Source organism: Carlito syrichta, unplaced genomic scaffold (assembly GCF_000164805.1).
Source record: "Carlito syrichta isolate Samal-C Ts95f unplaced genomic scaffold, Tarsius_syrichta-2.0.1 Scaffold305249, whole genome shotgun sequence".
NCBI classification, from domain to species: domain Eukaryota; kingdom Metazoa; phylum Chordata; class Mammalia; order Primates; family Tarsiidae; genus Carlito; species Carlito syrichta.
The window spans coordinates 288,235-301,165 of NW_007249345.1; the positions used below are offsets into that span (position 1 = coordinate 288,235).

The window sequence follows — 12,931 nt, forward strand, 5'->3', positions numbered from 1 at the left end:
AAAAACAAATTATATTACACATGGGTCAGGAACCCTTAAAAAGCTCTGAATAGAGTATATCAATAAGCTCACAGGCAGAGGACTCATCATACTCCCGGCCATCTGCAGCCTCGTCCTGCTGGGCTCCGCGATCCTTCTGCCTCAGCCTTCCAAGTACCCAGAATTACACGCATGCGCTACCACGCCTGGATGATTTTCTGATTTATTGCAGAGATGAGGTCTCGCTGCCCAGGCGGGTCTCGAACCCGCGGGCTCAGGCAATCCACTCACCTCATCCTCCCAAAGGCGCGGGATTACAGGCTGAGCCACCGAGCCCGGCTAAAACCCCACTTTTAATAACTGCATTGTTCTGTAGATTGTTACATGATTTTTCTTTTGGTTGGGAGTCATTCTAATCTTGGTGATTAAATTGTTATTTGGATGGACCTGAGAACTTTTAAAAGACTGCTAAAGAAAAGGCAGACCTGAATAGTAAATTGAATTTCTTTTGGAAGTAAATGCTAACTACATGAACTAGGACCCTTTTAATTTTAGTGTATATTTGGTATGTCTGTAAGTGATTAAACAGAGATTTATAATTTGGGAGACATGAAGATCTTTTGAAATATTCCCTGAGGAAATGAGACACTATTGGAGTCATATCAGTTAACAGACATACTATATTTAAGGCATAAGGAAGACACTTATAGTTTTAGAGCATGGCAGGTGGAGTTTAAATAATTTAATATGAAACTATTAAGGGAAAGGGTTTTTTTTTTGTTGTTATTTTTTTTTGAGTTGGAGTCTCATTCTGTTGCCCAAACTGGAGTGCGCAGCCTTGACCTGCTGGACTCAGGCGATCCTTCCACCTCAACCTTCCAAGTAGTTGGAACAACAGGCACCTGCCACCACGCCTGGCTAATTTTTTGATTTATTGTAGAAATAAGGTCTCACCAAGTTGCCCAGGCTGGTCTCGAACCTCTGGACTCAGGCAATCTTCTTGCCTCAGCCTCCCAAAGTGCAGGGATTACAGACTTGAGCCATCGCCGCCTGGCTAGGGAAAAGTTTGAATTTTTGTTTTCTAATATTGGATTGGGATCCCAAAACCTTAGCTTTCTTTCTGGCTTTATCACTGATTAGACATGTGGCATAAAACAGATCACTGAAAGGTATGTGAATGAAAAGTTTGATTAAAATTCTAACTGTATTTTATTATAAAATGCTGCAGATTTTAAAGCCTTACACAGGACAAATTCATTTCAAGATTAATTGAAAAAAATGCCTTTTAAGTGGACCAAACTAAGCACTGAGGATGTTAGCTTAATTTGTTACTAAAAAGCAGCCAACAGTGGAAGTCACTTGTGGGGATGAGGGTGTAGTTGTGTGTTATTTAGATAAGGTGCATTTCATTTCTGTGTGTCTCGTAAGAAAGGAAAACCTTCAACTACTTACTTTTCCTTGTCTTGAAAAACTGTGAAAAAATAGTGATTTAACTGCTATTGATTCTTTCTTTGCTACAAAAATTACTTTTTCTCTTTTTCTTTTGGGTTTTAAAACTTTGGAAACTTCTGTGTGTTTTGTTTTTTTTCTGCTTAAAGTCAGATAGAAATCTTGTGTCTTCAGCTTTCGATGACATAAACTTGTGTTTGGAGTCTAATTCTATTTTCCCCTTTTTCTGTTATAGGGGGCTAGACAGCTGAAGGAGAACAAGTTTCCCCAAAATTGGTGAGTACTTTTATTAGGCAGACATAGTATGTCTGATGTTAGCTGGATAATAATCCAAATATTGTGATTTTTGTTGTTGTTGTTACAAAAATCTGTCTGTCAGAAATGAGGTTTTGCTGTTTGTACTGAGTGGAAATGAATTTTTGTATAATTTCACATAGCTATATCACAAATGAATTTTTGTGTCTAATAATACAGTTAGGCTTGCATGCTCCTCCCTTCAACAACCTAATGTAAATGTAAATGTAAAGATCTTCTTTACCAAAATGTCCCTAATGCAACGGCTAGGGCTAAGAATTGAAACGTGAGGAAATTCAAAAGTTAAGATTCCCAGCTGTGCACGATGGTGCACGCCTATAGTCCCAGCTACTCAGGAGGCTGAGGTGGGAGGATTGCTTGAGCCCAGGAGTTCAAGTCCAGCCTGGGCAACATATGAGACCTCATCTTTTAAAACAAAACAAAGCAAACAAACCCCAACAAAGCAAAACATAAATTATTTTTAAAAGGTTAAGATTCTCATTGGGTTTTGTATTACTTAATATGCTGTTATATTTGATGGCCTTAGCATATGTGTAAAATGGCTAGGTTAGTGTAACTGTGAGAACCTTGACTTTGAACTTTGGGACTGTTAAGTGTTTCTAGTCTTAAACTTACTATTAGATGGCCTCATGTCTAATACTAGACTTTTAGTGTATTGTTTGATGTAATTCTTTTTTTGTTTTGAATCAGGGTTTTACTTTGTCACCCATGCTGGAGTGCAGTGGCATGATCATGGCTCACTATAGCCTTGACCTTCTGGGCTCAAGTGATCCTTCCCCCTCAGCCTCCGAAGTAGTGGGGACTACAGGCATGTACCATAATGCCCGGCTAATTTTTAAAAAATTCTTTATAGAGATAAGGTCTTGCTATGTTGCTTAAGCTGATCTTGAACTCATGGGCTCAAGCAGTCCTCCTGCCTTGGCCTCCCAAAGTGCTGGGATTACAGGTGTGAGCCATGGTACCCTGCCTTGTTTTGTATAATTCTTTTTTTTTTTTTTTTTGAGTTGGAGTCTCACTCTGTCGCCAAGACTGGAGTGCAGTAGCCACTGCAGCCTCGACCTGCTGGGCTCCGGCGATCCTTCCTCCTCAGCCTTCCAAGTAGCTGGAACTACAGGCATGCCCTACCATACCCGGCTAATTTTTTGATTTATTGTAGAGATGAGGTCTCACCAAGTTGTCCAGGCGGGTCTAGAACCCGTGGGCTCAGGCAGTCCACTCACCTCAGCCTCCCGAGGCGCGGGATTACAGGCTGAGCCACAGAGCCTGGCTTGTATAATTCTTTTTTTTTTTTTTTTTGAGTTGGAGTCTCACTTTGTCGCCCAGACTGGAATGCAGTGGCCACTCCCAGCCACCACAGCCTCGACCTGCTGTGCTCAGGTTATCCTTCCACCTCAGCCTTCCAAGTAGCCGGAATTACAGGCATGCGCTACCACACCCAGCTTATTAATTTTTTAAAAAATTTATTGTAGAGATGAGGTCTCGCCTGCCCAGTCGAGTCTTGGACCCGCGGGCTCAGGCAATCCACTCACCTAAGCCTCCCAATGACGCGGGATTACAGGCTGAGCCACCGAGCCCGGCTTGTATAATTCTTTTTTTTTTTTGAGTTGGAGTTTCACTCTGTCGTCCAGACTGGAGTGCAGTGGCCACTCCTGGCCACCGCAGCCTCGACCTGCTGGGCTCCGGCAGTCCTTCCGCCTCAGCCTTCTGGGTAGCCGGAATTACAGGCATGCGCTACCACGCCCGGCTGATTTTTTTGATTTATTGTAGAGATGAGGTCTTTCTGCCCAGGTGGGTCTCGAACCCGCGGGCTCAGGCAAACAGAGAGAGAGAGAGATAGAGAGAGAGAGAGGCGGGGGGAGGGGGAGATAATAGTATGAGGCATATAAGCCACCCTTTTTTTCCCCTAATACCTACTTTAATAGATTTTTAATGGCTTATAAAGCATCATACTTAATCATTTCTTTAATGTCTAATTCAAGATCACGGATTGCACAGGTCACTCCAGTGACTAGCCATTGAACAAATAATAACTTTCTTTGGAGAGTGTATATTATAACAAAAATGAAACTCAAACAAGATAGCTAGAATAGGGTAGTTCCCTCATGCAAGGCTACTCCTTTTTTCTTTTTTAATTCTCTCAAATAGTAATTAACTTAGTGGGTGGAGTAGTTACAGTGATATTTGGCTAAAGCTTCTTTTTGATATTTTATGGTCTTTGTGGTCTCCCTCTTCCTTTTAGGGACTGGGCTTTGAACATGGAAGGGAGGCATTTGAACTGCTTAACCTTGCATCTTACTACCTTTACATTCTACTTGTCTTTCACTCATGAAACCTTTTAGAATAAATCAAGATCCTATAGCCCATTATTTACATATGTGATAGAATCGTAGAGAAGGGACCTTAAGGGTCTTTTCTTCCAACATTTTACCCCATGTGACAATTTCTTCTATATCTTTGACAGGTTGTTATTCAGATACATATTGAATAATTCATTTTTAAAAATACAGCTTATTATTTTCTAAAACATATTCTGAGGAGTTCTAGTTCCATAGAAACTGAATAAATATTGAGGTGGGGCGGGTGGGAAAAGGGTTCTGTGGTCAAATAATTTGGGAAATGCTGCATTAAATAAAGTTAAACAGGTTTCTTTACTGCAGGACTTCTCAGAACCTTTAATATGCTAATGTGCATTGTGAATCTCCAAGAGGGGGATATGATATGCAGCATTCTTGAATACTTCTAATGACAGGGAGCCCACTACCTCATAAGGTAACCCATTCCTTTTTCGTACAGCTCTAATCCTTAGTTTTTCCTTATATTGATCTGAAATCTATCTCCCATGACTTCCACTTCTATTAAGTATTTATTTGTTATGCTGAAACCACCACACCTACTTGTGTTATCCTTTGTGTGGTATATATATGTAAGATTCTGACCAGGCTTGTCTGGACAGTTTCTTTTTTTAAAAAATTTTATTATTAAATAGCATACTGGTAAATGTGGCAACCAGTTCTAAAACCTTGACCCCATTGTCACTATACTCTTACATGCTACTCCCCAGACTCCTTCATTTTGAATTTCTGTGTCTTTTAAAATTTACTTCAGTATTCCTGTTGCTGGGTGTAGCTGGGATAATTTTAGTAGACATGCTTGATTTTTGTAAAGAAAGGTAGGAAATAGAAGAATGTGTGTGCAGATAGCCTGGGTTCCAAGAAACTGAGGCAGAAGCCTTACATTGGGCTGAGCACTGCTGGGGGACAGGGGTCCAAGACACTGCCATCAACCTGTGAAGAAGAGGGTGCTGTGAGGAAAACCTGGCTTGACCCAAAGCACCACAGAAACCCTTGTGTTCTGCAGAGGTCTGTGATTGTGCCACTTCACTCTAGTCTAAAAACAAAAACTCCTTGTATCGCAGTGGTGTGACCTGTGTAGGTATTTCTTTTTAAAAAATTGAGGACCTATCCTGCCCAAAGAAAACAGACATGGGAGGCGTATATATTTTATACTCAAACACATTCAGACACTTAGATGTCATAAGTCTTATTATAGGTATATGCATATATTTTTAAAATTCAATTTAATGGTTAGGAAACTGATAATTATTAAATTTAATGTAAAAGTTCGGTAAAAGATATCTAGCTAAGGTGATTTTTATCAACAGCTGCCATACTAGTGTTTGATTATAGTAACCTTGCCAGATTCAAAAGGTAGCCTCTAAAACCAGAGTTGCCAAGCTTTTTGTCCAATACTGTTTTCTGTTGACCTGGGGAATGTCATCAAAGAAATAACACAATGAAAATAAGTCAAGATGTGTTGAAAATTTGCTGAATTATAAAAAAATAAGCATTACATGCAGTTTTAAAAATTTCATTTTTTAATCAATTTATGTTAATAAATGTTAATATTTTTAATAAATACTATTATTTTTAGCATTCATGATAATTTTAGTAGTATTAGTTAATAAAGATATTATTTTCTCTCCCTGCATGTTAGATACATAGTGAGAAATAAGTATTTTGTATAAATTGAAACCTGATATTTTGAATATTAGGTATTAGACAAGAAGTAAAAATACATAGATGTCAAGACTTTCTACTTTTTCCTATTTTAAAAATTAATTAAGCCTACTTTAAATAAGGTATCTGAGAATATAAATAAAAAGAAGAGGAGTTTTCTACCAAATAGATGCATGGTAGAGAGAACATGGAGTTAGCCCTTTTGGGGGACCGTCTGGGGCAGACTGTCATGATCTTACTGTTAGTTAAATTAACTGTTTAACTAATAATAAGTTAGTTGAACTTGGTTGATGAACCAAGTTTTAATTGGGAAAAGGTTTATGTCAAAATATTTCTTAGCAGTAAAATCAGAGTTACAGTTTTCCTGCAAGTTAATAGAATCGTAGAAGCTAAAAGTTGTATTTATTCAAGCAGAACTACACAGAAAAATAATTAGAAACTCCTTTCTTAGAGAATTTGAGAATAGAAAAGCTTACAATTGTTTAGAAATATACTGTGTTGAAAAGTTTTTTAAAAAGTTTGTTTGAAGACAAGAGTTAAGTATGTTAAGACTATCGTAAAACTTTAAAGTCTACAAAAGGCTTTCCATATAACTTCACCTTATTTAAACCTTATAGCCATCTGGATGGTGAAAGGCATTGTACCTTAATAAAGTATGTCTATTACTTTTTTGTGAATCTGTTTATATTCACCTTGCAGCAACTGATTTTTTATTTATGACTTACTAGAATTTGTCAAAATGTGATAAATCATCTTTTGTAAATTTAGCAAATATTCCCTTTTTTTGATACTATAAACTACTTGTTCCAATGATGACTGCATGGGTTGTCTATAAGATTTTTTTCCAGGATTCAACATGTGCTTGCCTTGTTTTTGTAAACAATAAATACATGTATATAATGTGTTTCTTTGGGCAGAGTCTGGTCTCTTAAAATTATTATCCAGAAAGAGATCTTTCTAAAAAAGAAAATTCCAAATGAATTTTCTAATCTTTTATGTGTTTTACTATAACCAGTTAGTACTCTTTTTAACCCTTCAGTTTTATTTTGAAATAAAATGAGTAATTGGCATTTAGAGTCCTTGCCAAATAAAACTGCATGCCTTTGTGTATCTTTCATAAGGAGACAACAGTCTGATGGAGGAAGTAAAAACTGTCAGCTCCTCATTAACTTGAGTTGCAGGCTTATTATCGTGCAAGGCATTCTTTGACATTTAGCGTCTCCAGGTTAAATGCTGATTTTACTTTTTTTCCCCTGAGAATTTTGTTTGATCAATATAAAATTTTCTGATGCTTTGTCTATTAATCCCTGATTAATTTTTTCTTATTTAAAAATAAGTGCATATTTTTATGACATATTTAAAAAACATAAATACCCCCAAAAGAAGAAAGTAAATAACTTTCAGTGCCACCAACCAGAGATAAATATCAGCAAATTATGAAGTATGCCACCTGACACAAATTCTAGACAACTCAGAATATTATTATTTTCAGAGGTCTTTTTCAGTTTGATAGACAAAACACATAATCTTAAAAATGTACATTTCATCACTCACCATGACCCAAGTAGGCTTCATCCCTGGGATACAGCGCTGGTTCAACATCTGCAAGACCATAAACATAATTAAGTACATCAACACATGTAAAGAGAAAAACCACGTGATTATGTCATTGGACATGGAAAAGGCTTTAGATAAAATCCAGCACCGCTTCTTGATAAAAACCCTCAAACATCTAGGCATAGGTGTCACATACTCCAAAATAGTAAGAGCCATCTACGAGAAACTCACAGCCAACATACTGCTAAACAGACGGAAATTGGAGCCATTCTTCCTGAAAACTGGGAAAAAGACAAGGATGCCAACTCTCACCCCTCCTGCTCAACAAGTCCTAACTAGAGCAATCAGACAAGAGAAGAAAATCAGGGCATCCTAGTAGGAAGAGAAGAAGTTAAGTTATCCCCCTTTGTGGATGACATGATTCTATACATTGAAAACCCAGGAGAATCTGTCAAAAACCTCCTTGCACTGCTAAAAACTTTGGCAAAGTCTCAGGATATAAAATCAATGTGCAAAAGACAGTGGCATTCCTGTACACCAATGGTAAATAGAAACCCAATAAAAAGCACAATCCCATTGTGCTACCAAAGAGTGAAATACCTTGGCATCTTTCTAACCAAGAAGTGAAAGACCTTTATTTTATTTATTTTTATTTTTATTTATTTTATTTTTAATCAATATTTTTTATTATGATATTGTGGGGTACAGTTAAGGGTTAGGTATACAAATATGCTTCGTTCAGGCATCGTTGTTGATAAGAGGCGTCTCCCCGTCCCCAGACAGATATACTACCGTTAATCCCATCTCCCTTCCCCTCCTCCCCCAATAGTTTCCCACCACTGTCAGTCACTTTCTTATAGTATTATATTGGATGTTCAAGGTCCACTGTATGAGTGAGAACATGTGATACTCAGATCTTTGTTTCTGTGAGAGATCACTCAGTATTATAGACTCTAGTTCCATCCAGGTTGCTGCGAAATTCATGATTTTATTCTTTTTTATGGCTGCGTAGTATTCCATCATGTATATGCACCACATTTTTTTAATCCAGTCTTCTTTTGATGGACAGCATGGTTGCTTCCAGGTTCTTGCTATTGTGAACAATGCTGCGATAAGCATACATGTGCAGGTATCTTTTTTATAGAGTGATTTGGTTCTTCAGGGTATATTCCCAGTAGGGGGATTGCGGGGTCATATGGGAGGTCAATATTTAGAGCTTTTAGGAATCGCCACACTGCTTTCCACAGAGGTTGCACTAGTTTGCACTCCCACCAACAGTGTAGAAGTGTTCCCTTTTCACCACACCCTCTCCAGCAACTGTTATTTTTTGAGTTATTGATAATTGCCATTCTGACTGGAGTTAGGTGGTATCTCAGTGTGATTTTGATTTGCATCTCCCTGATGATTAGTGAGGTTGAACATTTTTTCATGTGTCTGTTGGCTGCTCGGATGTCTTCCTTTGAGAAGTGTCTGTTCATATCTTTTGCCCATTTTATAATGGGGTTGTTTGTTTTTTTCTTTTCAGCACATTTGAGTTCCTTGTAGATCCAAGAAGTTAAGCCTTTGTCAGACCTGGAGTTGGCAAATACTTTTTCCCAGTCTGTGGGCTGTCTCCCTGCTCTCTTTATGGTTTCTTTGGCTTTGCAGAAGCTTGTCGGTTTAATGAGGTTCCACTTGTCTATCTTATCTCTTATGGCCTGTGGGTTTTGGGTTTTGTTCAGGAACTGGATGCCAGTTCCAATTTCCATGAGGGTATGTCCTTCATTTTCTAAGGTTCTTATGGTTTGAGGTTTTACATTTAGGTCTCTGATCCATTTAGAGTTAATTTTTGTGTATGGGGATAGATAGGGATCCTGTTTCAATCTTCTGCATGTGGTCAACCAGTTTTCCCAGCACCATTTACTGAATAGGTTCTCCTCTCCCCAGTGGTAGGTGGTGGAGGCTTTGTCGAAGATGAGTTGGTTGAGAAATTGAGGTTTTGCTTCTGGAATCTCAATTCTATTCCATCGATCTGTATGCCTGTTCCTGTACCAATACCAGGCTGTTTTGATTATTGTAGCTTTATAGTAAAGTTTGAAGTCTGGTAATGTGATACCACCTGCTTTGCTTTTTTGCTGAGGATTGTTCTGGCTATTCTTGGACGTTTGTGTTTCCATATGAAATCCTGTATTGTCTTTTCTAGGTCTGAGAAGAATGTTGCTGGTAATTTGATGGGTATTGCATTAAATCTGTAGATTGCCTTAGGTAAGATGGACATCTTCACAATGTTGATTCTTCCAATCCACGAGCATGGGATATTTTTCCACTTGTTTGTGTCATCTTTGATTTCTTTGAGCAGTGTTTTGTAGTTTTCATTGTAAAGATCTTTCACATTTCTGGTTAGGAAGATGCCAAGGTATTTCATTTTTTTTGTGACTATTGTGAATGGAATTACGTTTTTTATTTGGGTTTCTGTTTGTTTATTATTGGTGTAAAGAAATGTGATTGTCTTCTGCACATTTATTTTATATCCTGAGACTTTGCCAAAGTCCTTTATCAGTATAAGGAGGTTTTTGACAGATTCTTTTGGGTTTTCAAGGTACATGATCATGTCATCTGCAAAGAGAGATAGCTTGACTTCCTCTTTTCCTTTTTGGATACCCCTGATTGCCTTCTCTTCTCTGAATGCTCTAACCAGCACTTCCAATACTGTATTGAACAGGAGGGGTGACAGTGGGCATCCTTGTCTTGTTTTTTTTTTTTTTTTTGAGTTGGAGTCTCACTCTGTCGCCCAGACTGGAGTGCAGTGGCTGCTCCTGGCCACCGCAGCCTCGACCTGCTGGGTTCCAGCGATCCTTCCACCTCAGCCTTCCAAGTAGCAGGAACTACAGGCGTGCGCTACCACGCCCGGCTCATTTTGATTTATTGTAGAGAGGAGGTCTCTCCAAGTTGCCCAGGTGGGTCTTGAACCTGCGTGCTCAGGCAATCCACTCACCTCAGCCTCCCAAAGGCGCGGGATTACAGGCTGAGGCACTGAGCCCGGCAGCATCCTTGTCTTGTTCCAGTTTTCAGGGGATATGGTTTCAGTTTTTGTCCATTTAGGAGTATGCTGGCTATGGGTTTCTCGTAGATGGCTTTTACTATTTTGAGGTATGTTCCCCGTATGGCTAGCTGTTCGAGGGTTTTTATCAAGAAGAGGTGCTGGATTTTATCAAAAGCTTTTTCTGCATCTAATGATATAATCATGTGGTTTTTGTTTTGATATCTGTTGATGTATTTAATTACATTTATGGTTTTATGAATGTTGAACCGGCCTTGCATCCCAGGGATGAAGCCTACTTGGTCATGATGGATGATTTTTGAGATGTGTTGTTGAATCCGGTTCGCTAGGATCTTTTTGAGAATTTTAGCATCTATGTTCATCAAAGATATTGGCCTGTAATTCTCTTTCTTTGTTGGGTCTTTACTTGGCTTGGGTATCAATGTAATGTTAGCTTTGTAAAATGATTTGGGGAGAGTTCCATCTTTCTCAATCACCTGGAATACCTTCAGTAGGATTGGTATAAGCTCCTCCTTAAATGTCTTGTAGAATTCTGCTGGAAAGCCATCTGGTCCAGGGCTTTTTTTTGTAGGTAGTTTTCTTATTACATAGTCAATTTCCTTCATTGTTATTGGTCTATTTAGGGTCTCAATTTCTTCTGTTTCAACCTAGGCAGGTTGTGTGATGATAGAAAGTCGTCCATTTCCGAAAGGTTTTCAAGTTTGTTTCCATACAAGTGTACGTAGTAGTCTCTAATGATCTTTTGTATTTCTTCAGGATCAGATGTGACTTCATCTTTTGTGTTTCTGATTGTGTTTATTTGGGCTTTTTCTCTCTTTTTCTTGGTCAGTCTAGCTAGGGGTCCATCGATCTTGTTTATCCTTTCGAAGAACCAGCTTTTTGTTTCATTGATTTTTTTGTATTATCTTTTTGTCTTCTCTGTCCTGGATTTGGGCTTTTATTTTGGTGATCTGGATTCTTCTGCTGAAATTAGGGTTTTTGTGGTCTTGCTTTTCCAGCTTTTTTAGGTGGTTTGTTAGGCTGTTGATTTGTAATTCTTCCATTTTCTACATGTGCGTTTGTAGGGATATAAATTCCCCTCTTACTACAGCTTTCATGGCATCCCAGAGATTTTGGTAAGATGTTTCTCATTTTCATTTGTTTCCAGGTATCTTTTAATCTCTGTTTTATTTCATCATTGACACAGGAGTTGTTTAGCATCATGCTGTTTAGTGTCCATGTCTTTGTGGGTTTTGGGAGGACCTTGTTGGTGTTAATGTTTATTTTTATTCCACTGTGGTCCGAGAAGGTGCATGGTAAAATTTCAGTCCTTTTAAGTTTGCTCATGCTTGATTTATGGCCAAGTATGTGTTCGATCTTAGAGTACGTTCCATGTGGTGATGAGTAGAATGTGTATTCTGTTGTCTTTGGATGGAGTGTTCTGTAGGTATCAATTAAGTCCATTTGATCAAGAGTCACATTGAGGTTCCGGATCTCATTGCTGGTTTTTTGTCCTGATGATCTGCCTAGGGTTGTGAGTGGGGTATTGAAGTCCCCAACTATGATGGTATTAGAGTCGATATCTGTTTTTAGTTTACCTAGGAGCTGCTTTATGAAAGTTGGTGCTCCTGTGTTGGGTGCATATATGTTTAGGATGGATATTTCTTGTTGATGGATTGAACATTTTATCATTATGTAGTGGCCTTCTGTATCTTTTTAAATTTTTGATAGCTTAAAGGGTATTTTTCTGAGATTAAGATCACGACTCCTCCTTTTTCTTATGTTCCATTTGCCTGAAAATTTGTTTCCCATCCTCTTACTTTGAGTCTGTGAGTGTCCTTTCTAGTGAGGTGAGTCTCTTCAAGGCAATAGATTATTACCTGTTGATATTTTATCCATTTTGCCATTCTATGTCTTTTCAGTGGTGCATTTAGTCCGTTCACATTCACATTAATTGTTGAAATGTGAGAGTTGATGCCTATCATAATGTTCTTACAGAGTTGTTCTTCCTGTTTGTGTGTTCTTTCTTTTGGTTTTAGAGTTGGATCATGTGTATTTTTATACTTTTGCCTGTACTCTTGTGAAGAACATTGTTGTTCTTTTTTCCTTTTCTTCTGTGTTCAATACTTTCTTAAGTGTTTCTTGTAGAGGTGGTCTTGTGGCAGCGTAGTTTCTTAGGGATTGGATATCTGGGAAAGATTTCAATTCTTCTTCACTGATGAAGCTTAGCTTGGCTGAATAGGTTATTCTTGGTTGAAATTGTTTATCTTTTAGAACTTTGAAGATAGGGCTCCGAGCTCTCCTAGCCTGGAGGGTTTCTGTAGATAAATCTGCTGCTATTCTAATTGGTCTTCCCTGGTACGTAATATGACCTTTTTCTCTTGCAGCCATTAGGATTTTTTCTTTTATACCTACTTTGTTTAGGCGAATTATTATATGTCTGGGGGTTGGTCTTCTCATTTGTTGTCTTGCAGGGGTTCTCTGAATCTGTTTGAATTTTTTCATCCTTGATGAGATGAGGGAAGTTTTCTTGAATGATTTCATGAAATGTTTGTTCCAGTGTGGCCTCTGTTTCTCTCTCTGCCTCAGGAAGGCC

General features: G+C 38.3%; 1 long non-coding RNA gene across 3 annotated transcripts in view; it reads left to right on the forward strand.

Annotated features, from left to right (window-relative positions):
• The window catches only part of LOC103263756, a 129,290-nt gene that overhangs the window by 29,921 nt on the left and 86,438 nt on the right, over positions 1-12,931 (forward strand). For 2 of the 3 annotated variants that reach the window (XR_002482162.1, XR_002482161.1), the window contains exon 2: positions 1,664-1,704. This is a non-coding gene — a long non-coding RNA (uncharacterized LOC103263756). Of the gene's footprint in view, positions 1-1,663; positions 1,705-4,400; positions 4,513-12,931 lie in introns of all 3 variants that reach the window. The other variant, XR_504517.2, reaches the window with a different exon arrangement.